We start from the raw sequence: 27667 nt of genomic DNA on the forward strand, positions 1-27667 counted from the left end.
TAAGGTATGAACGACAAAGACATTAACATTTAGGCGGGAATGTGCAGGGATCATGAAACCAATGAGAGTCCAGTAATTAAAGCATGTTCCCTTTTCGCTGCCCCCTGAATGCTCTCTGCACTAAAACTTTTCATATATGGTACAGGCAACAGAGAAAGTCTTCATGTAAATAACATAAGAGAAGTAACAAAATTAACATACAGATAAACACAGACTGAAAGGTGAAGTGATTTGACCTCTGGAATTCTCTTTCAGCCCGTAGACCACACTCCAAAAAAAAAAGTAAGGCCCAAGCACAGTGGCTCACACTTGTAATCCAAGCACATTGGGAGGCCGAGGTGGGTGGATCATGAGGTCAGGAGTTGGAGATCAACCTATCCAGCACGGTAAAACCCCGTCTCTACTAAACATACAAAAAATTAGCAGGGTGTGGTGGCATGTGCCTGTAGTCCCAGCTACTTGGGAGGCTCAGGCAGGAGAACTGCTTGAAGCCAGCAGGCAGAGGTGGTAGTGAGCTGAGATTGTGCCACTGCACTCCAGCTTGGGTAACGGAGTGAGACCCTATCTCAAAAAAAGTTGAAAAGTACTTCAATGTTAAAAGAAGAACAATGCATGAAACTCAGTAGAAATTTAGAGCGACATATAAAGAAACTCCTTCCTGATTTCCTGATTTCATGTTTTTAGAAAACTGTGAAAGAGTGGAGAGAATTCAGAGAAGGATAAGTAAAATGATTAAGAGGATGGAAAATGGAGCCTCAGAGGAAAGGTTAAAAGGGTTATGATGGTTTAGCCTGAAAAAGAGAAGGCTAAGGGGTGACTTAATAACTGCCTTCAAGTATATGATGGGTTATTACAAAGGAGATGCCAACGAGTTATTTTCTATAACCAGAGAGGACAGAGGAAATTGTCTTAAATTGCAGCAGAAGAAAGAGAGCTAGCAAGTGAATTGAGTAAGATACAAGATTAAGTTCCTTGACTGGACCCAGCTTCATCAAGGGAGGCTGGCAAATTTCTTTTCCTAGAGAGCTTCTTACACAAATAACCCATTCTCCTTGATTATAAATAACCGTTATTGCATAGAGTTAGGTGGAGCTGAGACCAACTGACCTGCAGCAGTCCTTTCTATGATATTTCAACTTTCAGTTCATAAACGCAAGAAGGCTTTACTAATATTCCATTTCCTACTTTACGAGAGGTTTAAAAAAGTCAAGATCTAGTAAGATCCACAGGCAATGGGTTTATCAATGACAATACTTTATCATGCAATAAAATGGATACAACTTTTCCACTGATTTTTTATGACAATAAACAGAAGCAAAAGAAAAGAAGCCCTAATTAACACAGTTATGCTCATAAGAAAAATTATCCCAAATGTAAGACAGTCACAGGTCCTGATTCTGCTGAATTGCAGATGAAGTATTGGAACTGCCATGCACATGGGCTAAGTTCGAGCTGAACACAAGGATTCTGTTCACTTCCTTCAAGAAGAGCCATTTACTGCATAAGGCTCAAGAACCAATAAAAAAGGTAATTTCACAATATCTCTGCTGTGTCCCCAATCATCAGAGGGCCGAAGGCGGCTCCATTCTCACTACACGGTGCTTGCCACCTGGCTGGTTTTCAATCGACACTGCTGCATATGTATTTCTTTTTTTTCCCCTAGCTTGGGCCTAGTGGGGTTTTGTAAAATACTGCAACTCCACCTAGCATGTTGGTCTCTGTTTGGGCTGTGATCAAAAGTAAAGGATGATTCACACTCCTAGAGATAATTGGTCTCAGCATTGGCTCTAAGTGGAGGTGAGGATTCTAAATGCCAGAGAAAATCTACAGTAAGAGGGAGCTGGTCAGGTACTGAGAAAATTTTGGCCACTGGTCGTTTGTTTATCTGTGGTCCTGAAAAGTGATCCTGAAGAGCAAATGCTGATAATCTTGTGAAAATCAAGTGATAAAATCTCTGCTGGCATGAAATGAAAATAGGTATTTCCACTTCAGTTCCAGAGAATTCTGTAACCCTACTACCTCAAACGGTAGCAACTAGCCAGGTGTGTGGCTACTGAAATTTAAATTAATTATAGTTAAAAAAGAATAAAGAGGCCAGGGAGATCACAAGGTCAGGAGACAGAAGACCATCCTGGCCAACATGGTGAAACTCCATCTCTACCAAAAATTACAAAAAAATTAGCTGGACCTGGTGGGGCGCACTTGTAGTCTCAGCTGCTCGGGAGGCTTATGCAGGAGAACTGCTTGAACCCCAGGAGGCAGAGGATGCAGTGAGCCAAAACTGCTCCACGGCACTCCAGCCTGGCGACAGAGCAAGACTCCCTATCAAGATAAATAAATAAATAAAAATAAAGAATAAAGAAGTCAGTTCCTCAGTTGCACTTACCACATTTCAAGTGCTCCATAGCTACACTGGCTAGTGGTTACCTCGAGGGACTGCACAGATAAAATTAACAATTCCATGACCAACGCACATTTCACTGGGCTTCTGTTCTAGAATACCGAAGGCTGAAAGGAACTGAAAAAATCAGCCAGATAATTAACACAAAAGTAGAAATGAAGGCCTCCATTGAGAATGTTACTTGCTCAAATAGTTAATGATCGTCTTTGCCCCAACCCCATACCAATGTAGATTGAACTACAGAAACCTGAGACAGGTCAGAAGTCACTGAGTCATGGGGGCCTTGGGAAAGACTAAAGAGGGAGGGGACTGAACCTAAGGAATTTGCTAGGTAGAAAGTGTAGAGTATAAACATACTCTAGGAATAACACATAGCATAAGCAAAGAGAACCACTAATCACGTTTGTGGGTTTCTGACTCACACGCGCCTGACATTTTAGAAGGTCTAAGAAAACGTAGAGTAAGAATGGGAGGGTAAACTGAGGCTTGCTTTCCAAGTTTCCCCTTTCAGTTCCCTATTCCTTTGTAACAAATTATCCTAAAATGCAGGGGGCTTAAAATAATTTGTTTTTTCCTCAAAATTCTGTGGACTGGCTAGGCGATTCTTTGGTTAGGGGATCACTTATGCAAACACATTCAGCTGATAGATTATCTGGGCCCCCAAGATGTGAGTACCTCAGTTCTTCCTGTCTGTCTCTTTCTCTTTCCCTCTCAACCTCCCTCCTCTCTCTCCACATGGCCTCTCATCATTTAGCCATTTGGCCCAAGCTTCCTGACATAGCAGTGGCAAGTATGTTCCTACAGAATAAAGAGAAAGCCAGCAGGCTTGGAAATAGCACAGTGTCACTTCCACTGCATTTTTTTTTTTTTTTTGAGACGGAGTTTTGCTGTTGTTACCCAGGCTGGAGTGCAATGGCGCGATCTCGGCTCACCGCAACCTCCGTCTCCTGGGTTCAAACCATTCTCCTACCTCAGCCTCCGAAGTAGCTGGGACTACAGGCATGCGCCACCATGCCCAGCTAATTTTTGTATTTTTAGTAGAGACAGGGTTTCACCATGTTGACCAGGATGGTCTCGATCTCTTGACCTCGTGATCCACCCACCTTGGCCTCCCACAGTGCTGGGATTATGGGCATGAGCCACTGCGCCTGGCCACTTCTACTGCATTATATTGCCCAAAGCAAGTGAAAAGTGATGCTGCCCAGAGTAAATGTGAGAAGGCGCTCAGACTCCACCTCTTGATGAAAGGAATGGAAAAGAATGTGTGGCCACTTTTAATCCACCTGATTCCCTGCATGTCAATCACGGGAATTTAAACTCAATTTCGTCAGAAACAGGGAGCAAGAAAATAATGCCATCAGAGTGGTGCTTTACAGAGAACAACCAAATTTTCATGAATGGAATAAACAAAAGCTGTAGATAGAGATCTGTTGGGTGGTTATAATTCTAACATCACTTAACAATACATTCAGATACATACATGTCCTTAACAATACATACCTGTCCTTAGACAGAATGGGGAAGTCACAAGAACCACTACAGAGATAAAAAGCAACAGTGATGAGCATCTATAATGGAAGGCACTGGAGAGAAACTGAGCAAACATTCCACGTCACAGCAACTAAAAGAAGAATGCATTATTCACCCAAAAGAGAAAAGCTACCTTAGTACAGATAAGTTTTAGTTCTGGACCAACTGAGGAAAAATCCCTACTTGCAGTTTATGTGCAGAGTCAAAAAGAATAATGATAGCCACAAGCCTATCAAAGTAGACACCAAACATACAGTCAGATGTACCTTAAGTGCTTTTTAACCAGGTTTCAATCATCACTTACAATTTTTAAAAATTCTGCTGAACAGGTAGCTCCCCTGATTAGAAAGTTAAAACAACATTTACCATTAGCAAGCCATTATTTGGAGAGCTGAAACCATATACTAAATTACAGGGTAAAAGAGATGCTTAGCTAACTGAAACCTGGCCAAAATACTAGGACAAATGCAACTAAATACTAGCTCAGAATTCTGATTACCCACTGCTTCCCACAGCCTTTGTTCCTGTATCTCTTCTGATGTAAGTTCTGTCCATATGATCCTTTTAGAAGTTTTATTCTGACTAAACGGGGAGCCAGTACCATTAAGACATCCAACATTATGATGGTTGAGATTTTTTTGAATAACTGCCCATTCCAATTCAGTATCTATTGAGTTCCTACTATTTGCCAAGCACCAGGGATACAGCAGAGAACTCAATATACAAGGTCCCCCTCTTACTGGAATTTACATTCAGTGGCAAAAGTCAAATTGATACAGACAGGAGGCACAGAAACTCTAGGTAGACAAGGGCAGGTCCCTGGTGAAGCCCCACCTTCAAGCTGAAAAGTCTGAAACCCTCAGCCCAAAGTGAGAACTTCTATCTCTGTTTGCCTGCTCTCTCTTGATTGGTTCTTTCTCAATAATGTTTTTCTACCAATCGAATGTTGCCTTTTCCAAAATTACCTATAACCCATCCCGTTCCCGATCCTGGGCCTATAAAGACCCCCAACTCAGCTGGTAGAGGAGAAAAGCTGCTGGACATCAAGAAGAGGCAATTTGAGTTCAGAGATGACAGCCAGACACTGGAGAGAGGCAACTTGACTTTCGAGTGGGGAGGTAGGGACAGCTTGACTTCAAAGGAGAGCAACCTGCCCTTCCTATCCCCTTTCTAGCTCCTCTCTCTGCTGAGAATCACTCTCATTGCTCAATAAAATTCTCCGCATTCACCATCTTTCAATTCATCTGTGTGACTTCATTCTTCCTGGACACTGGACAAGAAATGAGGACCCACCAAGAGCAGGTACTCACAAGGGTTGTCACAGTGGCCCTTTGCCCTTGCTGGTGGAGGACAGCTGCCCTATGTGATGAGGAAAAGGGCCCACTGAGCTGGTAACATTCTGCTGTCCACAGACGGCAGAGCTAACAGATCACTGTAACCCTCTGGGGACTTTGGGTCGCAGGCACCCCCACCTGCATGCCGCCTAAGGGCCTGCTCCTGCTGGTGCCAAAGCAATTGGCTGGCTCCTGCACTTACACATGCTCCCTTCTGCAACATGCTCCCTTCTGCAAGGGGTTGAGCATAGTGGCCTGAGTAAACAGGTCACCCCTGTCACGGGTCCTATGAAGGGGTCAAGATACTATCCTGCATCAAAATTATAAGGAAATCTATCTAGGATAATTTCTGCAAACAATAAGTGTTGTGATAAAAAATCAAATGGGGTCAGGTGTGGTGGTTCACACCTATAAACCATGCACTTTGGGAGGCTAAGGTGCAAGGACTACTTGAGACCAGAAGTTCAAGACCAGCCTGGACAACAAACCAAAACCCCCATCTCTACCAATAATAATACAAAAAGAGTTTTCTAGGCATGGTGGCACATGCCTGTAGTCCCAACTACTTGGGAGGTTGAGCCAGGAGGACTGGTTGAGCTCAGGAGTTCAAGGCTGCAGTGAACTATGATCACACCACTGCACTCCAGCCTGGGCAAGAGTGTAACACTGTCTCAAAAAAAATCAAATGGGGAGTGGGATGGTGATGAGTGTAGGAAGGAACTACTTTAGCAAGTACAGTCAGGGACGTCTTCAAATTGTCAGATGGAAATTAAAAGGCTACATGCTTTTGGCACCTGCAAGCTTGATTTGACCCATTAGTTTTTTCATTCCCTTCTTTGAGACCTCTTCTGAGCTTTTTATTTATTTATTTATTTTTACCAACAAGGTCTTACTTCCTTATGCAGGCTGGAGTACAGTGGTACAATCCTAGCTTACTGCAGCCTCAAATTCCCAGGCTCAAGCAATCCTCCTGCCTCAGCCTCCTGTGTAGCTGAGACTACAGATGTGCACTACCATGCACCCAGTTTTGTTCTGTTTTTTTTTTTTTTTTTTTTGGGTAGAGATGGGGGTCTTGCTATGTTTACCAAGCTGGTCTCAAACTCCTGTCCTCAAATGATCCTCCTGCCTCAGCCTCCCAGAGTGCTGGGATTGTAAGCATGAGGCACCACACTTGGCCTCTTTCAACCTTTTTAAAAAGGAAGTCATTTCAAAGCTTTGAAGCTCTAAGAAATTAAGAGAAGAGATCGGTTGAAGAGACGGCAAACAGCTATTATAGAAAGCCTGGGAAATAAGCAATTGCTTATGACCCACCCATTCAGCATTACTAACCAACAGGTAGACAAAGAGCCCAAAAAGCTTCCTTTGGAACATAGTACCCCTTTATCCACATATGTGAATTAATCAAAGGCCCCAGATTAATGAGGTAGGAGACCTTGTCTACGGATACTCTAGCTACTGGGTATTTAAGTTGAGGGTTGATCTCCTCCTTTCTGTTTTTCACATTTGATAAAATCTTCCCAGCAGCATTTATTATTCCAGTTATGACTGTCATCATTTTTCCAAGTACCATCATATGTCTTTCCCCATTAGAAGATGTATCAATGCTACAGAAAGAAACAGAAAAGAGCAAGCTGGTGTTCCATCCAAAATGTGTCTTCTGTAATTAAACGCACAAACAAATATAAACTAGAAACAAAACGGACTCTGAGTTTGAGAACGTCAAAGGTAACTAGGAATTGGTTTCAATAAAAACAATACATATGAGTAATAGTTAAATTAGAAGATCTGCTTCCCAAATCTTTTTCTCCAGGCACACCCAGGGTATGTCTTTAACAGTCCCGATACTTCAATGAAAAATTGAGGTGCCAAAGATTTGTAGGTGAAATTAATGTTAAATACTTCAAAGGACTGGACAAATAAGTCAGCAGCAAAAATTTTATGAGTTCACTTCCTTCAAGGGAACTTAGAGAGCAGGATTTTATTGCTGTGAATTCTGGTCACCCTTTCTACCCCTCAGCATCTGTTTGAAATATGTAGTAGACAATTGCTTTTTTGGCTGTGACTCAGGTGGTGGAAACACAGGACAAACAGACTACTGTATATAAGCTTTCCTCCAGCAATGAAAAATTTTATTAACTCTCTTGCATCGCAAACGTGGCGGCTGCTCAGTGCCCAATCTCTGCGGCATTATCAAGGAATTCAGCTAATTATGATTTGCGCTGGCCAAGCGAGAGGTGACCATGTTGAAATTTGTCAACTCGATGTTTTCTCACATTTCAGAACGAGCAGGCAGAAAACAACAACAACAAAACCTTACATTCTGTCTAGTTCATCATTCCTATGTGTAAAATTCTAAGTTAAATATTACACATGAGCTTGCTACATAAATATGTCAGTCTTGCCACCGAGGCCAGCCAAAACAAACAGTTTCGAGCAGTCCCACAGTTTAGAGCGGGAGAGTTTTCATAGAAGCCATGCACTTGCCCCCTTTTAATCAGTTTTTAACATTTTCTCCCATGACAATAGAAAAGTTAGAAAGCCGTCCACAGAGAGTGCGGAGCAAGGGCTCTCTCTCCTTCACCATGACGACTGTGAGAAGATCAAGGGCTGAATGTCTGCCGGGCGGAACATGAGTCCAAAATTCTGCACAGACGAAAAGCTCAATCTCATCCCAGCGGCCCAACCCCCAGAGAAAGAAATAGAGAGGGTTGGTTCAGAAGTCATGAGTAGCCCATATCAGATGGTTTTTCTTCCACATTAAGGGCTAGAAATAAACATGGATGCCACCTACAACTCAGACTGCTGTATTTAGAGTAATGAAAGCCCAGTTTGCTCCAAAGCAGAAAACACATTGCTAGGAGCGGTCAATGGAAATTGAACAAAAACTTCCTAATTCCCAGAGACTGATATATTTTTATAGAAAATCTATTCACAAAAGGGGAAATATTTTCACCAAAATCTTTTAGCTAATCTCTTCACGAGTACACATTTTTTAGAGACCTGTTTCATGTGTTCTTATAATAAAGCTATTCACCATTTCTTTCAATGAGTAAAGCTTACTTTCTCCCTTCACTTGGAAACTAAGATATGTTTTATCATACAACCAACAGCAAACTTTCTTTGAACTTCCAATCCAAACGTCCCCTTCTTCGCACACTCTAGCCTACTATACTTGAAATTATTTGCCTCCAAAATTATAAAGTAAAGAAAAGAAGTGAGTGGTTAAGATGACCGGAGTAACAACTGGTATTTTCTTCCTTAAACCAATTTATATAGCTCTTAAGCAAATTCACATAGCCTTTTCCCTAGCTATCCCAAAATGTAGATTCTTCAAGGAATATTTCAGGCATTTAAACGGAAAGTGAACTCCCATGAATTTTGGCAAAAATAATGGAAACAAGGACTGAAACAAAAATATCCAATAAAACACTTTCTCTTTCCTGAAAGGGATGGAAAGGAAATAAAACACACCCTGAAAAGAAAATGATTTTATAAAACGTTACTAGGAATAGCTTTTACCAAATTGAAAGCTATTTTTTTGTTTAAAAAAAAAAAAATCAAAACCTGTTTCCCAGAATGACTTCTTTAAAATCATCACCTCACAAATTTTTTTTTGTTTAATGGACATTTAACTCATTTAAGCTCTCTTTATATTCAAAAAATTAAGAAAGGAGGTCAATTCTGCCAAAAGGCATTTTTAGTCATTTCAAATAAAAAAAACAAGTCAGTCACAAAGGACTAACCAGGCATTTCAAAAGTGCTTAAGTAGGAGAGCTGGTTTTGCTATATAAAAAAATCTCTACTAAAATGTTTGTTTTAACTAATGTATACCTTCCTTCCATGGGGAGACATTGCTTCAGAGACAGAAGTTTCTTGTCTTAATGACTGGTTCTAAACCCCACCTTCCCTTGCCTTAAATTTGCCATGTGGTCCATGGAGGCAAACTAGGAAGGGGACACATGCTGATTTACGCCAAACAAAACAGAAAACGAAAAAATTTGGTCTAGACCTCACCCACCCAGAGGCATTCGAGACAACCAGAATGCCACGTGGCTTGCCAGGAACCACTTGGAGGTCTGCGCAAAATTCATAGGTGAGACAGGCAACAGGCTCCATCAGCCACAAACAAGTCCAGGTTGTAGAATGAGGAGCAAAGTGATCATCCAGGAACTGTGTCCTTCGTGGTAACAGAAGCACCATGTTTGAGCAACTGAACTCGATCTTCCACTTTGTATGAAAACAGAGGGCTAAACAAAGCTCACTGGATGACTTCATGTTAAGAAAACAAGCTCCCCAAAAGAATGACCTAGGTTAAAACACTAGCCAAATTCTGGGCACCAATAATATCTCAGGGGAAGTAACAATCCAAGAAATGCTTGAGAAGACAGCCCAATATTTAGCACCTCTTTCACCCACTTGCCATTTTCTGTGTAGTATGTGCAGGGAGTCTTGCAGAAACATGGGGGCATAGACACAGGAAGAAAAGGCAACCCTTGCCTTCAAGGAACTTTTAGTTTTATGAGAGGAAAAGACGAGTACATGAGAGGTAACACAAACAAGGGAGGGTGACAAGAGCCACTAGTTCAACCATCATGGTGCCATGAATCATTAGTGACACCTGGGGACCCCCATCTTCCGAAGATTCACACAGTTCCATTCTTTAAACTCTTCTTGAACTTTCTGTGTAATTAAACACCAAATTTGGCAACCCGTGCTAATTTTGAAAGGCACTCCATGGGAATTTAGTAAAAGTTTAAACAACTTGTTTACATGTGTTTGGCCTATGTTTCAATTTCTTGTTTATTTTTATAGGAGTGACTCTTGGGTGCAAGCTCCTTTTGTGCTTGAGACCACTACTGGACTCTTCTCCAGCTCTGTTTCCCTAATCTGCATTCTAAATCTCTTCTCTAAACAAAACTTGAATAACAACTTTTTATGATAAATGCTGAACACCTCCAAGATGACAGTTGCAAAATAAACTCTACTTTTACAACCCGAAAGCATTCTAAACATACAGAAAATACTTTTTTTATGCTGTCCTTTTCTTAAACACACACACACACAAGAATTTTCTTCTGTATGTGTGTATCTGTGTGTGTGTGCGTGTGTGTGTGTGTGTGTGTGTGTATATATATACGTTCCTGACGATCCTTCTGAAATGTGTGCATTCCCATCATGCTCCAGTGTTTTCCAGCCCCATGATGCCCTCACTTTTGATTGTGGAGATGATGCTGAAGTGCACAGGGTATTTACTGATCCGGTTATCTTGTTCTGTGACAGGCAGAATCAATCAATCAAGAGGCCGGCTTTGCACTTACATATTCCAGGCACATCTCCGCACTTCAGGATACGAGATCACAGTGTTATCCAGCCAAATTTGATCAACAAATGCAGTTCCCCTGTGCCACAGCAATCTCAGATGAAGATGTTATTATGTGGAACTGAGCAAAGTGATAAAGACAGTACAGCGGAGCCTGGAGAAGCCCGGCTGGACCACACTAACAGCTTTTATATACGAAGGCGATGATGTTCCTTTCTTCCAGATTATAAAAGTTCCCTTGATTTGAACAAAATCACGCTGTATATACACAGGTGACCCCCAACCACTGCATTTCCCCATCTATAACTAAAATCCTCAAGGAAGAAGCAACATACATTAGCATAACATTTCAGGCAAAATCCTTTAATAACAGGGCAGTATTTAAAGCACAAGAGAGCACATGTAAATATTCAAAGAGCTTTTCTGATAGTTTCTTGTGGATGTTATTATTGATCATTATTATTTGATGAAAGCTAATATTTGAAAGACAAAAAAACATGGTTTTATAACTTAATCAGTTACAAATAATCTTCTTTATCTCACATCTCTGACAGTGTAAGTTGGTGTCAATATTTTAAGTGGATCCCAAAAAAGTCTAAGAGGATGTCTTATTGTGCCAATAGCTTTCACTTCACTACTGCCCTGCAGTTATTTTACATTATTTAATCCCAAATCCCATCTTTTGGATTCTACCTTCCTCTTGCATTTTAAATCTTTAATGGGAGCCTTTGGCAGTCCATGGGTACAATGATTAGATATCTGGAGAGAGAAACTGAAAAATTAATCATCATTTCCATTTTATATTTTTGTATTACACTAAAAATTACTTACTCGTAGAGCTAACTTCTACACTCTTGCAATATGTTCCTTAACATTGCAAATGCTGAGAATGATTTCAGATAAAGTATGTCCAAACTGAGCCAGTAAACAGCCTTAAGTTATTCTTTGAGATTTCTATGCCGGGTTTTCATCCAAATTTCATTTCAAATAATTTTAATTAAGACACACTTATTGATTGAGGTTTCTTACATGTGGCCTAAAACCAGGGCAAAAGTACCCCAAGCTAATCACAGAAATGATGTTAAAATTGTTTATTATTCTTTTATGAATTTTCCTGCTTAAATTACAGTATTTCACAACTCTATGCAAAATGTGAAACACTAACCACATACAGTTTATTATAGAAACTGATGTATACATTAATCTGACCTTTACCTAAATACCTCCTTAACCACAAGGAACGAGTTTAAAAAAAAAACACCCGAAGTCAACTATCACATCATGAGTACCATCAAACTGTTAAATCTATTAACTTTGTTTTCTTTTTTCACTATTATTAAACTGGAAAGAAAAATTCAACTGGAAAATTGTGCCTTGTCGGTTCCCTTGTCATCATGTAATAAGTATGAGAAATATATGTGCAATGGCCAAATGGCCGGTAGACAAAACACCCACTCTAAGTGACGTACTGTTTTCCATACCACTCAGACAAAATCAAAACAACAGAACTGCTGCAAACAAAAACAAAATAACATTTCCCATCAGCATTCCAGACAGAGAAAATTTACAGGAAAAGAAGCTGGGAAAAGAACCAGAATGAAATAACTGCTCATACCTCCCCTCTTGGTAAAGCCATTTCTTCAGACAAACAGCACTTACTTTAACAGTGAAATGTTTAACAATTGATAAAATGTTTGCCGTTGCTGGAAAACTTTTTCCCCCACTTTGAGGCAAACATTTGCACTGTTTAAAGTGATGAAGTACTTCTATAGAACCAAGGGGCCTACATTTTTCCTTTTTAAAACAGGGGAAACTTAAGATAAGAAAAGAGACAGGTTATAGACGGGTACAGAGGTAAGTTTGCGATTTAATTACTTCTCCTTTCACAGAGAAATAGAGAAGTGCTTCCCAATAGTGCTGAGCCCGCATGGGAGGAGAGCATAAAACTCACTTGAAAAAGTAAAGATGAGCTCTTTTTACAGCTGAGTCACATTTATGTAACTTGATTAAGGTGCCAGCTCCCAGGAAGTTACTGGATCAGGGTTGAGCCTAGATACCTGCTCATAAACCGAGGCGGTGCAGTGGCTATCAACAGCTGTATCTGACTATTTCATCGAGTCAGTTTACAGTGTCTCCATCACAGTGGATGCCTGTCAGCTGCACTCTTGCTAACACAATTCCTGTGTTTTGCCTGGCAGTAAATGGACGCCTCTGCCCTAGCGTCTTCTAAACAACTCCGTTAACATTTGCCCCCGAGCGGCTCTCTCTTTGTCCAGTCCCTGTCTTCTAACAGATGTCATCCAAGCCTAATCAAGCATAAAATGGTCATAAATATTTCTTTCTGGTAGATTTCACATTCGCATTTCATGCAGGGACATGATATTTTTCTGCTACCTCCAGGGAGAGCCTAATGCAAAAACCAGTTACTTACATTCTAGCCTCATGTTCCTTTAGTAAAATGCAGAGCATGTTCTCAGTTCAAAGACATAAAAAGGTGTAAGACTTTATCTTCTGGCTTTTGTTTAACTGCACCTTTTTCTTTCCTCCCCACCCCCTCCACCACCAAATATATCTTCATCTTACAGTTTATCCTTATGCATTACAAATGTTCCTTTGTGCCTGAGAAAATATAAAACAGGGTCTAAAATGAGCCCATGTCTACCATATTTCAGTAACTTTAGGTTTTCAACATCAGGCTTCTTAATTGCTGGCAAAAAAAAAAAAAAAAAAAGATTTTTTTGCCCAGATATCTAATTCAAATAACAAGCTATTTAAGGAGTAGATAAGAAGACTCTCCTATTTTGTTTCATTTTATGCACAATTTTGGAACCTCCTTCATCATATTTAAACAATGGGATGAATCGAATGTACAAATTTAAGGTTCAAGCCAATTAGCGTTGAAAAAGAAAAGACAATCATGAGATAAGCCCTATTTCCAATACTTAAACTTTGATCAAGCAGGGGGAGCTACTTTGGATAATTAATCAGCCTCCTTAATGAGCGAAGAATTGGTAATCAGCACAATCATATTTATCTTCAGCAAACTTAGTAAATAATGAGTCTTAATCTAAAATAAAACTGTCCTAATAATACTTTCGAGGCCATATGTCTGTGTTTCTCTTTCCTATTCCCTTTGTCAAAACAAAAATCTTATATTGCTATTTAAAGTGAACTGCAAAACACTTAGCCGTATATATCACAACAATGACGCTCCTCCACCACCCTTTACTCCGTTGAGCCTAATATTTGATTACTGCTAGTCAAATCAAGCTTTCAGGCAAATAATCTCCATTTTTAAAGTTAATGAGATATGGTCATGTCGACAACAGCTTGCAGAAACTTTTAATTTTAATTCCTGCAGGCTGTGCTGGCCTCTTTTACAGCAACTACTGTATGAATGAGTCAAATTTGCCAACATGGCTTATGTAGACAAGTGCACACTAATTAAAAATACCCACTGGTATCATAATTTAAATACCATGAAAATAAACTGTGAAAGTCGCTCGGATCCAGTCTTCATGGTTTCCTTGGAGTGCGCTTCTTTCGACTATAGGATGTTTTATTGCTCGCGTATTCTTAGCTGAAAACCATTTTGCATCTTTGAGGAATTTGGGATTTTGATGTAATTATACAATTTGCGTTAATATTTATTTCACATAAGCTGTTAAGCAGGCCTCCCAGAACGACCACTAATTGAGAAAACCATATTGCTGAGGCAAGCAGCAAATTTATACTCTTGATTCAGCGTCCCATCCACAACTTCCTTTCATGGGGCCTCCTCTTGTCTCTCTGAGCTCCAATGAATTTAAAATAAAAACACGGTTATTTTAGTCCGTGTTTCTTCCTTTTCTTCTTTTTGTTTGAGTTTTCACTTTTCATCATATCTGTATTTTAACTGCTGTTCTTCCAAAGCAAAAAAGGTGGGCATGATTCTTCAACCTTCATCCAATTGCAAAATGCTGCTATCCATCCATCCATCCGGCCTTCCAACCATCCATCCATACAAACACACACTCACATTTTTTTTTTTTAATTTAAATCATTTTTGGCAAGGGAATTTCTGAGTCTGCTTTTGCTGGAATAAAAGCACATTTTCAACAGCGTACAAAGTTGGCATCGTGAGGGTTAAAGCTATTTGAGGGGTTAAATATGCAATTACCGCTGACTAAAACCAGAGAGACATATAGATAAATAGAAGAAATGAAGTCCCCAGGTCCCCTTCATCACATTCCTACCAGACAGAAACTCTTTAAGTCCCATTTTCAGATGTTAAATCATTGTTCACGCTGCACATATTTTCGCTATTCCTGGGGGAACAATATCTGAAGAGAGCGTGCTAACAAATGCAATCCCGTAAACAGGCATTTTTCCTCTTGTTGTTAGTACCTTTGTATTCCCGCTCCCGGCTCTGTCATCCATGGCTTCTCTCTGCTTTGAAGTTAAAGTACTGAATGAGCAGTGTCATCTATTATCCAGAGTGTGTATGTAGATTATAAATAAGAAATAAAAGTGACTTTCAGTACATTGCTTTTGCATTAGCAAGTTGCCTTCTCTCTTACCTCCTCTGTCCTTCATACTTGCAACCAACAATCTATTAGCAACCTGAATTTCAGGGTTTCTTTCGGAGGGAGACACAGACTGGAAAATGTGTATGCAACAACGTGAAAAGTTGTATTGACACACAAGGGCTGGGGTCTGAGCCAGGCCTCTGAATTCAGCTTTTCTGTCCTTAACCCTATCTTACAGATGTCCTTCAGGACGAGTGTCTGGTGATGGGACTGGCTCTTCATTTACATTTTTCTGTTGACAAACAGAGTCCATGAATATTAATTATTCTGAAGTTTATTTGCAGAAAAGGCACTTTCTAATCCTTATCAATTATTTATTAAAAATCTCCCCCACCTAATAATCTCATTAACATTATTATACTAAGGCCAACAGCAAATATTCCTTTGATAAGTAACAACCCAAGCCGCTATCCTTCCTGCCAAATTTCATAGAGCCTCCTTTGCTTAATCATGGATATCGTGGCTTTTTTCTCTAGGGTAGTCCTCCGCTACTTTTTTCTTTTTTATAATAAAATTCACAAACAGTGCCTTTTGTTATAAAATGAAAAATGTCTGATATATTATACTAAATGAAAAAGACAAAAACCTTGGAAAAATAGATATATGCCTGCTTTTTAATGCCCTGTTGGTTATATGCAGATTTACTAAACAGAAATCCCAAGAAACTAAATCCCCACAGTCCCAGAACATGAAGAGGCTTGAGGGACTCCATCAGGTTTGAAAATATGTGAGAGTCTCAAACAATGTAAAGCATATTAAAATCGCATCCAATAATGGTGACACCTATGTGTATATAGTGTTTCATTGCTTACCAGGCATTTTGACCTAAAACACTTCATCTGCTTCCCCTAATACTCCTCTAAAGTGTGTGGGGCAGTTATTATTAACCTTGAGGCTAAGCAACTGCCTAAGGTCACCAGGACAGAAGGTAGGAGGGCATGGACTCCAAATCCCACGTTTTCTCACCCAGAGTTTTGCATCCCACCTTGTTGACTGGTCTTGTGCTCAAAATGAGGCTCTCCTTTTCTATCTTCCTTCCCGCTTCTTTCTGGAATCATTGTTGGTCTTTTTACTTGTTGCTTGGAAATTTCGTTAGTTGCCTGGAATTCCGTTTTTCAAAGGGCTGCCCTGGCCACTGATCTGTGAGGTACCACCTTTTCCAAAAATCACGGAAGCACCGAATATCTAAAACTGAGCCTGATTACTAGTTTACTCAGAAACTAAAGATAGGAGAAGCGGCAGTTTCAGAGGCAAAGGTGAGGGAATGTGTTCTCTTTCCCTGTCCATGAGGGAGCTAGCTTTAAATTTCCCAGCACCATGCCCCCCTCCCATCTCTCTCCATCCTGGAGATGCAACGGTTTATGTTTAAATTTGGCCGGCGCGGGAAGAAACTAAACGTCAATCACTCCAGCGGAAGTTCTAAGGAACTCCTTTCATTGGCCCAGGGTCTTGGAGAAGGCCGGGGTTTCTCCCAGGATAAAAGTCCGTGCTCCCTCACCTGCGCCAGATTTCCAACTTTCTAGAATCCCCTCCCACACGGTCGGAGCTCCCTCGGGGACTTCCCCTCTGGAATCCCCTTCCACAGGCTTCGCGGAAGCCTCTCCCTTCTCCTTTCCTTCTCTTTTCTCTACCTAAATAAAATCACCTTTCTGCAACACCGTTTTGGATCCAAAATTTGACTTTGCGAGCATACAGTGCAGCTGAAGCAGCCTCACTGCTTATTCTTTAAAAGGTTAAAAGCCAAAAACCCACAACATCCCCCCCCTAAAAAAAACCAGGTCACAAAAGTAAACTTTGAAATGAAGTCGTATCCAAGGCTCTAAGAGTGAATGACTTTCTTCAGATCACAGGGTGAGTTACAGCAGCTACACTCAAACCCAGGCTGGCTGATACCTCTAACATTCTCAGACTGTATTTGCAGAGCCCTTGCATTTTGCAAACTTGAGAGATCACTTTTTTCCCTCTCTACCAACAGTTTCTCATCTATTGCCTGAGAAAATTAGTATCCCTATCACCACCCAGTCAGCCTGATTCTATTCACATTTCTAGAATGGGAAATGCCTCAATTTGGAAAAAAAGAAAACCAAAAACCGCCAAGTGCTGTGGCTCACGCCTGTAATCCCAGCACTTTGGGAGGCCCAGGCAGGCCAATCACCTTACCTCAGGAGTTCGAGACCAGCTTGGGTAACATGGTGAAACCTTGTCTCTATTAAAAACACAAAAATTAGCCAGGCATGGTGGGAGATGCCTGTAGTCTCAGCTATTTGGGAGACTGAGGCACAAGAATTGCTTGAACCCAGGAGGTAGAGATTGCAGTGAGCCAAGATCATGCCATTGCACTCCTGCCTGGGAGACAGAGTGAGACCGAAACGCGCGCGCGCGCGCGCACACACACACACACACACACACACAGACACACACACACTTTTTGCCTTAGTTCTTGTCCTGCATAAAAATCCTCCAAGCATAAAAGGATAGCGTTATCTTCTGATACAACATATTAGCTGTCATCCTATTAGTAAAACCATACATTAGACACAGAGAAGGAGCAGGCCTAGGCCAAAGTTAAGATGCTACACATTCCAGTGAGAAACTCAGTGACAGGCAACTTTAAGATGAGGGTAGCAGTGTGGGTGATAAAAGGCCAGTTCATGAAGACTAAGAAAATCTAGTAAGGAATTACCCAAGTTATCTCCTGCGTGGCTGATTAACAATGAGACGTGGAGATGAGGGCTGAAGTCATCTCACCAGGGATTGCTGGCATATTCTGGGAAGTCTAAGCTTCTTTCCAACAGCATTCAAGAAAACATGGGCTTGAAGTCATGAGGAAAACCACAATGAAGGAAGCTTTAAGGAATGGGAGTTGGGAAACCAACCATGGTGGGAAGGATGAAACAGGGAAGTTTTTGTTGTGATTGTTGCTTAAGAAGAAAGTGACAAAATAAAGTTACCAATTTTAAAGTATTATGTGGTTAGCAGAGGAACTTTATCACCTTCTATACAGAAAAAAATATCCTTGACCACCCTCCATCTATGGCCAAATCCAGTCCTCCTTTTTTTCAGGTAAAGTTTTATTTGAACACAGTCAGATCCATTATTTATGTAAGATCTATAGCTGCTTTCATGTGGAGTATTTGTGACAGAAAGAATAGCCTGCAAAGCCAAAAACAATTTTTTTACTACTTAAAGAAAATTTAGAGTTTTCAGATCCTTCTTGTAGAAAGATTACTGTGGTCCAGGTGCAGTGGATCACGCCTGTAATCCCAGCACTGTGGGAGGCTGAGGCAGGCAGAGGATCACGAGGTCAAGAGATGGAGACCATTCTGGCCAACATGGCGAAACCCCATCTCTACTACAAATAGAGAAATTAGTGGGATGTGGTGGCATGCGCCTGTAGTCCCAGCTACTTGGGAGGCCGAGGCAGGGGAATCGCTTGAACCCCGGAGGCAGAGGTTGCAGTGAGCTGAGATCATGCCACTGCACTCCAACCTGGGCAACCGAGTGAGACTGCATCTCAAAAAAAAAGAAAAGGAAAGAAAGATTACTGTGGAGGGAGATAAAACACACTTCCCAGTAACTGATAGTAAGAATTTAAGAGTAAGCTGGGTGCAGTGGTGTGCCCCTGTAGTCCCAGCTACTGGGAGGGTAAGACAGGAGATTTGCTGGAGCCCAGGCACCTATAAATAGCCATTGCATTCCAGCCTGGGCAACAGCAAGATCCCGTCCCCCCTAAAAACAGGAAAACAAAGGCATACAGGTACATAGTAATACACACATACTCTATGTATGGAATATTGTTCTCGATAGTGTCAGTACCATAGGAATAAAATTCCTGATTCACCCATCTTCACACATCATGGAAGGGTCCACAATATAGCTCACAAGACTGTTTCTAAATACATCAGGAGCATCCATGCAAAAGTTAATCAAAGGACAAAGCCTTTATTTTGTCTGAGCTTAGTTTCTTCATCCATAAAATGCGGGGCTGGATCATCTAAGGAATTTTAGAAATTCTATGACTCTACAGAGAAGGAATAAGGAGCAAAACGAATATACAATGTATGCACATGCATACACACACACACACACACCCCCCCCCAATATAACTGGGGTAGGAAGAGGAGGGTAGAAGAATCACGGAAACAACAGACTTTGGGTACAACCAACTTGGAGTAGATACATGTGTTATTTTTTTTTTTTTTTTTTTTTTTGAGATGGAGTCTAGCTCTTGTTGCCCCGGTTAGAGTGCAGTGGCATGATCTGGGCTCACTGCAACCATCACCCCCAGGTTCAAGTGATTTTCCTGCCTCAGCTTCCCCATTAGCTGAGATTACAGGCACCCACCACCACACCCAGTTCATTTTTGTATTTTCAGTAGAGATGGGGTTTCGCCATGGTGGCCAGGCTCATCTCGAACTCCTGATCTCAGGTGATCCACCCGCCTCAGCCTCCCAAAGTGCTGGGATTATAGGTGTAAGCCATGGTGCCTGGCCGATACATGTATATTAAAGGGAAAACCTGAAGTTACATTTGTCATTCTTAAAGGAGACGCATGAGCCACCGTGCCTGGCAGACGTATGTATATTAAAAGGAAAAACCGAAGTTACATTTGTCATTCTTACAAGAGGCATAGATTCCAAAAGAGAGCAATACCCTATTTAAACAAGTAATTGTTAGGAGAGATCAGGGTCTACTGAAACCTTCCAGAAAAGAGCTGTGGGCCTACAAAGAGACCAGGGAGATGAAGGAGCTGTTTTGGACTTTCATAGTAGCTTGAGGGGCAAATATCTAAGCTACCTAGAAACATGCATCTACTTCATTTGTCATACTGGGAATCAAAATAGCTTGACTTCCTTCTTCTGCCCAGCCAATGTGTCTCTTTTTTTGCACTGACAACACACACGTGTCCGTGATGACACCTACAAGGAATGGAGGCTCCCTGGCTCTCAAATAGCAGCCCAAAACTGGGAGACTTGCAATTTAAGGCTTTTCTTCAAATAAGATTGCTTTTCAGCCTTTTCCACTGTTCTTTTCAAAAGCAGACCCATCGGCTTGTTTTTCAAAGGTGAGAAAGCGATAAAGACAGACTAAAAACGATCCTCGGTAGCCTAGTTATTTGGGCTTTTGTGCTGATCCAGAATGGGGACCAACTAACATCTTAGCCATTTAATGATGAAGCAAGGACTCACGGACTGCGGGTAATCAGCTGACTTCATAAAATAAGCCATGAAAGGTAAAGACTTTCCTAAACCGGAAACAAATATATGCTTTCGCTGCTAGGGAAATGTACATAGTTTGACTTGTAGGTTATGAATCTTTAAAACTCCTACCCTAAGTCCTATCATACATCGTTTGTGAGTACTATCTTTTATTTATTGGGCTAAGCAATTGTTCTTTGTTGACTGGTGTGGTGTTCTATGTGAGCAAAGCAGGTGAGACACAGACACAGCAACACAAAATACCACTCCAGGAGCAAAGGACATTTTGTCAACAGAGCTAATCACTCTTAAAGCAAAATAGTCCACCCTTCCCAGATTTTAAAATAATGAAAATAACTGTGGCAACTTCCAAAGGACTAACTCATTCATCAGTGAAGCTGGGTGAATAATTTTCTCAAGAAACACAAGGTACCAGAAATATTTTATCCAAATACATTTTTGTTGGTCAGAATAGGGTTCAAGCCTGTTACATAATACTAAGAAAACATAGAAGGTTATTTCCCCTGTCCTGTCAGTGTGTGACAGCTGTTTGGGGTGCCTTGAGAGAGTACAATTTCAGTCTTCTGGTTCCAGTGTTCCCAAATATAACAGCAATAAAAGGGAGTATGTCAAAACCAAAATGGCTGCTTTTAAGTTGTCTATAAAATATCAATTGCAACCACTACTGCTCACAATTTAATATGTGCAGCCTTATTAGTAAACCCAGATTTCCCAGTTCTTAGCTGCAATACTTGCATCCCCATGACCAGTCAAAGGGGGGCAGTGATTAGAAAAGTTTTCTGTGTTGGAGGTATGGTTCAAGTCCTGCGGGGCCCTAATGCCTTAGCTTTATTGCCTATAGCACACTGTAAACATCACTGAATTTCTGCTACTTCTGGATAAAACAAAGGCCTTCTGGCTGGGCATGGTGGCATGTGCCTGTAGCTTCACCCACTTGAGAGGCTGGGGTGGGAGGTCTCCTTGAGCCAAGGAGTTTGAGGCTGCAGTGAGCTATGATTCAGCCAGGGCAAAAGAGCAAGAGGCTGTCTCAAAAAAAAGAAAGAAAAAAAGGTTCGATGCCTCATACCTATAATCCCAGCACTTTGGGAGGCTGATGTGAGCAGATAGCTTGAGGTTAGGAGTTGAAGACCAGCCTGGCAACATGGTGAAACCCCATCTCTACTAAAAATACAAAAGTTAGCCGGCTGTGGTAGCATATACCTGTAGTCCCAGCTACTTGGAGCTTGAGGCAAGAGGATCACTTGAACCTGGGAGGCGGAGGTTGCAGTGAGCTGAGATGGCGCCACTGCACTCCAGCCTGGGCAACAAAGCAACACTCGTCTCAAAAGAAAAAAAAAAAAAAAAACCAAAGGCCTTCCAATCAAAGTGTTTTAGAAACAGATGGAATCACGCTAACTTCAGTCTGATGGTGCCGGGCTTGGATGTTCACTGGAAGGACACAGGGCAACAGGTGTGAAGCAGGACTCCCTTTGAAATGAAATGAAACCAACCTAAGTTGCAAGGCACAGTTGCTTAAGAGTAAAATTAGCTACATCTGCTACAAATAAGGGCTCAATCTGAAAATAGGAGAGGGTGGAAATGGAAAAGCTGCTGTCTATGGGAATATTTAGTATTTGCTTTCTGAACTCAGCAAGAAAAGTTGGGTTGAAGTGGAATGATTCTGAATGACAAAACATTTCAGGGAACTGACAGTGGGGAAGGAGAGCAGGCAAAATGGGAGAAATCCTTTCGGAATGAACTGATCATCACAATAAACAAACACAGTAAGAGAGGCTTGAAAGCTCTGATGAAGAGCTCAGATCTGGAGTCAGGCAGATGCGGGGTTAAATCGGCTTGTCCAATTGTAAGCTGTGTCAAGGAGCTTGGGCAGCTAATTAAGTTTCTTCCTGTGTAGAACAAGCATTTTAAGAGTACTTAGCTCACAGGGTGCTTGTGAGAAGGAAGTGCACTAACACAGGTAGAGTACTAAGCATGAGTGCAGAGAGCAGAAGCTTTCCGTAAATTTTCCATTGCTATTATTATTACTTCTAATACTCTTACTACTAATAATATTAGTAGTTTCTCTTTTTTTGAGATGAAGTTTCGCTCTTGTCACCCATGCTGGACTGCAATGGCATGATCTCATCTCATTGCAACCTCTGCCTCCTGGGTTCAAGCGATTCTCCTGCCTCAGCTCCCCCATAGCTAGGATTACAGGCACTCGCCACCATGCCCAGCTAATTTATTTTTATTTTTAGAGACGGGGATTCCCCTGTTGGTCAGGCTGGTCTTAAACTCCTGACCTCAGGTGATCCACCCACCTCAGCCTCCCAAAGTGCTGGGATTATAGACATAAGTCACCACACCTGGCTTTTTTTTTTTTCCTCACTCAGTTGCCCAGGCTGGAGTGCAGTGGTGCGATCATGGTTCTACATCCAGGGCTCATCTTCCATCTCAGCCTTCCTATTATCTGGGACCACAGGCCTATGCTACCACAGCTGGCAAATTTTTTATTTATAGTACAGATGAGGTCTCGCTATGTTGCCCAAACTGGTTTTGAACTCCTGGGCTCAAGGGTTCCACCTGCCTCAGCCTCCCAAAGTGCTGGGATTTACAGGTGTGAGCCACCACACCTAGTTAGTCAATTCTAACCCATAAAAATCTTTGACAGCTGAGCACAGTGGCTTACGCCCATAATCCCAGCACTTTGGGAGGCCGAAGCAGGCAGATAACTTCAGGCCAGGAATTTAAGACCAGCCTGATCAACGTGGTGAAACCCTGTCTCATATAAAAACATAAAAATTATCTTGGTGTGGTGGTGCATGCCTGTAATCCCAGCTACTGGAGAGGCTAAGGCATGAGAATCACTTGAACCCAGGAGGCACTCTGTCTTAAAAAAAAAAAAAAAAAATTGACAATTAAGATGTTTAGGATTTTAAATAAAAAGAATATACTCATTCATTGAAACTAAGATGGCCTACCTATTACAACACCATGTTGAATGTTTCCTCTTAACAATATATATTTTTTAGACAAAATCCTTGTTGCTCAGGCTGGAATGTAGCGGTGCCATCTCGGCACACCGCAACCTCCGCCTCCTGGGTTCAAGTGATTCTCCTGTCTCTGCTTCCAGAGTAGCTGGGATTACAGATGCCCCCCACCATGCCCAGCTATTTTTTTTTTTTTTGTATTTTCACTAGAGAGGGGGTTTCATCATGTTGGTTTTGAACTTCTAAGTTCAAGTGATCCACCCGCCTCGGCCTCCCAAAATGCTGGAACTACAGGCATGAGCCACTGCACTAGCCTTAGCAATAATTTTTAAGAATTGTGCCTAAATATGGAATTAGGTGGCACAGTTAGAAGAATAATGAAGAAGGGAGGAATTAGAAAAACAGCCCGTAAACAATGCCATTTGAAACCAGTAACATGAATTTTCCCTTAAAACTGTAAACACACAAAATGTGAAATTTAAAAGATTAAAATGTGAAACACCGTGTAAGAATTAACTCTCACAATTCGCACTCATCAGTAACATTATTGCTAGCTTTGTTTTCATCCATAATGTTCTACGGTGGCGATGAGAATACAAATACATAAAGTGACCAGACATGATTTTTACAAGAAAGGCAAAACAGGTATCCACTAAAATGTTAACAGTTGTTATATCCATTAAATAGGATTGCAGGTGATAGAGCTTCTCTGTTTGCTTTCTTAGCTGCCTCTTCTAATTTTTCTACAATGAACGTGTCATTAATTGTACAGTTGAACATTCAAAATTATTTGCTATTCGATTTCCAATTGAAAACATCTGAATTGCACCCAAGCCTTACAAAGAGCCAGTGCTGAGGATTTCACTCAGCTCTGGCACATGGGATATTCTGTAGGCACCGGTAGAGTGAAGTGACTGTCTTGCCACCTCTTCCAGCACACTCAGCAACCATTCTCTAATTATGCCATAGTCTCTCTGCCAGTATTTTATGGGAGTTTTACAAGATGCACCTACAGCTAGTTATACTCACAAACTGAAGGACCTTCTAAAGTTCTTTAAAAAAAAACAAAAACCCACCTTTTTGTTTTCCTTGTTTTTAATTCTTTAGAAACTTCCCTAGCCTTCCAGAAATCAACAGTGGCCACAAGAATCACGTATTATTTCAGACTAGAACCTAAAAGAGAGACTCACCAGGCAACAGCCTAGGAAGCTACTGATTATATGTATTATATAATTATTTGCTGTCTTGCTTCTAGGTCCTAATCCCATGGAAAATATAGAGACAGCAGCAAAGAGCATTGAGACATGAAAGTCATTGCCACGTGTAAAATCATAGATGTTTAAAAAAATGCAGGCACAAGAATTTAGCCAGAAAAAAATAGACATGCCAATAAAAAAGCTGCTTCTTAAAATCTGGCTGGCAGTGTCCTTCCTCTCCCCAAAGGATACTCTTAGTAAAGAAAACATGGTAGATTTTTTTTCTCCCTTGCCTGTATTTGATTTCCAATTAAAATTAAATATAAACTGAAACGCCACCTGGATTTTAGCAAAATCCAATCCCCGCCCTCCACCCTTCCTTTTTTAAAAAGAAGAACCTGGGCTTACATATACAAACATTTTGCTAAATGACCCGTAGCAAATTGCGTAATGCCAGTAAAAGTTGTGTTTTTTAAGTTATGAGCCCCAAAGATTTTATCTGAAATAAAACCCTGATTCAATTCAGATTCTGGAGGCAAACTGTGTCCTTAACTCTGCCTCTAAATTTAAAACATTTGGTGTGTGGGGCCCCTTCAGTAATGCTGCCAGTAGGTATGGAGGATAAATTGTGTATTGATTAGGATATGTGTTTTCTTTTCTAAAATGGTACATTGGGGCACTAATTGCCTACAAGAACTGGGTCCTTCAGTCTCCACATAGAGGTCAGTTTCTAAACGAGGGTTTGCTTGTCAAGTAGATGTCGTACTGACTTCCATGTATCACCTCAATGAAGAAGGACAGAAATTGTATTTCTATAGAGGAGGGTTCTCCTTGGCGGTCTCCAACAGGAATGTCTACAGTGTCCTAAGGTGACTGGATTTGAATATAAAGCAAATGAGGCGGGCTAAAAAATAGAATGGTTCTGGCCCGGTGTGGTGGCTCATGCCTGTAATCCCAGAGCTTTGGGAGGCCAACGCAGGTAGATCACAAGGTCAGGAGATCAAGACCCCCTGGCCAACATGGTGAAACCCCATCTCTACTAAAATACAAAAATTAGCCGGGTGTGGTGGTGGGCGCCTGTCATCCCAGCTACTTGGGAGGCTGAGGCAGGAGAATCGCTTGAGCTGGGGAGGTGGAGGTTGCAGTGAGCTGAGATCGTATCACCGCACTGCAGCACAGCGTGGGTGACAGAACAAGACTCCGTCTCCCCCGCCACCAAAAAAAAAAAAAAAAGGAATGGTTCTAAAGACAACTTGATTCCCTCCTGGCCTCCACCTTTGGGTCCCCAAGACTTGACCCGTGGCTTTTCCCAGTCTTCAAAAGATACTAAGAAAGGATAGTAATAGAGTAAGGAGCACATTTTAATGGCTACTATGCCAAGGTCAATAAATTATTTAGCATATTCATCACATCGACCCCCTCAGAAAGTTATCTCTACTGCCCTGTTTTACAGATGAGAAAGTGAGGCTTCAAGAGATGTGGCTCAAGCCTGTAATCCCAGCACTTTGGGAGGCCGAGGCGGGTGGATCACGAGGTCGAGAGATCGAGACCATCCTGGTCAACATGGTGAAACCCCGTCTCTACTAAAAATACAAAAAATTAGCTGGGCATGGTGGCGCTTGCCTGTAATCCCAGCTACTCAGGAGGCTGAGGCAGGAGAATTGCCTGAACCCAGGAGGCGGAGGTTGCGGTGAGCCGAGATCGCGCCATTGCACTTCAGCCTGGGTAACAAGAGCGAAACTCCATCTCAAAAAAAAAAAAAAAAAGAGATGGCATGACTTGTCCAACTTCACTCATTGAGTTGTTGGCGCTAGAGGTGGGTTTTCAACTCTCATCAGTGGCATTCCAAAATGTCTCCAATAAAATATTCCTCCTGCCTTTTCCAGCTCCCCAGGCAATTTAAATCAGTCTTTAGCAGAAACAACATGAACTGGGGTAAGCAACCAAGTATATCTGTAATGACTGTGGACATGAGACATGATTAAGCCCACAGAGACTGGAAAGAAACAGAAGCAGGGAGCAGTGGAGGAAATTTAAAGAAAACAAGCGTGGTTTAAAAAAAAAAAAAAAATCCACACTCGGCCGGGTGCAGTGGTTCACACCTGTAATCCCCAGCACTATGTGAGGCCGAGGCGGGAGGATCACGAGGTCAAGAGATCAAGACTATCCTGGCCAACATGGTGAAACCCTGTCTCTACTAAAATACAAAAATTAGCTGGGCGTGGTGGTGTGTGCCTATAGTTCCAGCTAATTGGGAGGCTGAGGCAGGAGAATTGCTTGAACCCAGGAGGAAGGGTTGCAGCGAGCCGAGATTGTGCCACTGCACTCCAGCCTGGCGCCTGGCCAGAGAGCAGAACTCTGTCTCAAAAACAAAACAAAACAACAACAATAACAAAACAAAATCCATACTCTTAGGCCAGACGCGGTGGCTCACATCTGTAATCCCAGCACTTTGCGAGGCCAACATAGGCGGATCACAAGGTCAGGAGAGATCGAGACAATCCTAACACAGTGAAACCCTGTCTCTACTAAAAATACAAAAAGTTAGCTAGCTGAGTGTGGTAGCGTATACCTGTAGTCCCAGATATTCGGGAGGCTGAGGCAAGAGAACTCCTTGAACCCGGGAAGCGGAGGTTGCAGTGAGCCGAGATTGCACCGCTGCACTCTAGCTTGGGCAACAGAGCGAGATTCCATCTCAAAAAAAAAAAAAAAAAAAAAAAAAAAAAAAATCATACTCTTTTCATTGACAGGGAAATGATTTTTGTCAAAAATTGATGTTAGATAACGAGGAGTGGTTGTAAAATTTGATGGTGGGAGCAACTAGAAGTGAGGCAGAGATCTCCCTGTGGAGAGAGAATACCAGGGAGCAGCTAAGTGTAGCTGAGAACTTAAAGACATTATGGGAGAAAAACCTACCTGTAAAAGTTGTATCCCCTTATTCCTATGCAAAAATAAATCCTGTTCAAGGTACAGGTATTCTCTGCCATTTATATATATCATATATATATATCTCTCTCTCTCATAAAAGTTTCCCAACAGTATGAATGTGAATTAAATTAAAAATAACTTTTCATTTTTATTATAAATGTAATACATGTTATCATGTTATTGTAGAAATTTGGGGACATGC

At 41.4% G+C, this 27667-nt stretch overlaps 1 protein-coding gene and 1 pseudogene across 5 annotated transcripts in view; both read right to left on the reverse strand.

The window, feature by feature from the left end:
- Positions 1-27667, reverse strand: part of FOXP1 (forkhead box P1) — a 432878-nt gene that overhangs the window by 203176 nt on the left and 202035 nt on the right. The gene's annotated exons all lie outside the window — the stretch shown is intronic.
- LOC141585390 (small nuclear ribonucleoprotein G pseudogene) overlaps positions 1-27667 on the reverse strand; it is a 67533-nt pseudogene that overhangs the window by 24307 nt on the left and 15559 nt on the right.

This window comes from Saimiri boliviensis, chromosome 8 (genome assembly GCF_048565385.1).
Source record: "Saimiri boliviensis isolate mSaiBol1 chromosome 8, mSaiBol1.pri, whole genome shotgun sequence".
Lineage (NCBI taxonomy): Eukaryota > Metazoa > Chordata > Mammalia > Primates > Cebidae > Saimiri > Saimiri boliviensis.